We start from the raw sequence: 1,052 nt of genomic DNA on the forward strand, positions 1-1,052 counted from the left end.
AGGACTGACTTGTACTCTCAACTTCAAAACCTTCTACAAAGCTACAGTAGTCAGCACAGTGTGGTAACGACATCCTTATGCCAGACATGCAGACCAATAGAATAGACCTGACAGTCCAGTGCTCTCTTCAGCAGCACATATACCAAAACTGGAATGATACAGAGAGATTATTAGCATGGCTCCTGTGCAAGGATGATGCACAATTTATGAAGCATTTCATATTTTAAAAAAAGAATGAGAATCCAGGAATAAACCCATGCATCTATGGTCAACAAATTTTTGACAATGGTACCAAGTCCATTCATGGAGAAAGAACAGTCTCTTCAACAGATGGTACTAGGACAATTGGATGTCCACATGCAACTGAATAAAGTTGGACCCCTATACCACACCATACACAAAAATGAACTCACAATGGACCAATGACCTAAATATAAGAGCTAAAACAATAAACATCTTAAAAGAGGCCGGGTGCAGTGACTCACACCTGTGATCCCAATACTTTTGGAGGCTGAGGTAGGAAGATCACTTGAGACCAGGAGCTCAAGACCAGCCTGGGCAACATGGGGAGACCCCATCTCTACAAAAAATTTTAAAAATTAGCTGGGTGTCATAGTGTGCTCCTGTGGTCCCAGCTACTCCGGAGGCTGGTGCACAAGAATCACTTGAACCCAGGAGGCAGAGGTTGAAGTGAGCCGAGATGGCGCCACTGGACTCCAGCATGGGCAACAAAGACCCTGTCTCAAAAAAAAAAAAGAAAAGGGCCGGGCGCGGTGGCTCACGCTTGTAATCCCAGCACTTTGGGAGGCCGAGGCGGGCGGATCACGAGGTCAGGAGATCGAGACCACGGTGAAACCCCGTCTCTACTAAAAAAAAAATACAAAAAAATTAGCCGGGCATCGTGGCGGGCGCCTGTAGTCCCAGCTACTCGGAGATGCTGAGGCAGGAGAATGGCGTGAACCTGGGAGGCGGAGCTTGCAGTGAGCCGAGATTGCGCCACTGCACTCCAGCCTGGGTGACAGAGCGAGACTCCGTCTCAAAAAAAAAAAAAA

At 47.2% G+C, this 1,052-nt stretch overlaps 1 non-coding gene across 1 annotated transcript; it reads left to right on the top strand.

Moving 5' to 3' along the window:
• Positions 1–118: 118 nt before the first annotated feature.
• LOC116465994 (U6 spliceosomal RNA) lies at positions 119–226 on the top strand. Its single transcript, XR_004247310.1, has one exon. It is a non-coding gene; the product is annotated as a U6 spliceosomal RNA (small nuclear RNA).
• Positions 227–1,052: the final 826 nt, after the last annotated feature.

This window comes from Hylobates moloch, unplaced genomic scaffold (assembly GCF_009828535.3).
Source record: "Hylobates moloch isolate HMO894 unplaced genomic scaffold, HMol_V3 SCAFFOLD_17709, whole genome shotgun sequence".
NCBI classification, from domain to species: domain Eukaryota; kingdom Metazoa; phylum Chordata; class Mammalia; order Primates; family Hylobatidae; genus Hylobates; species Hylobates moloch.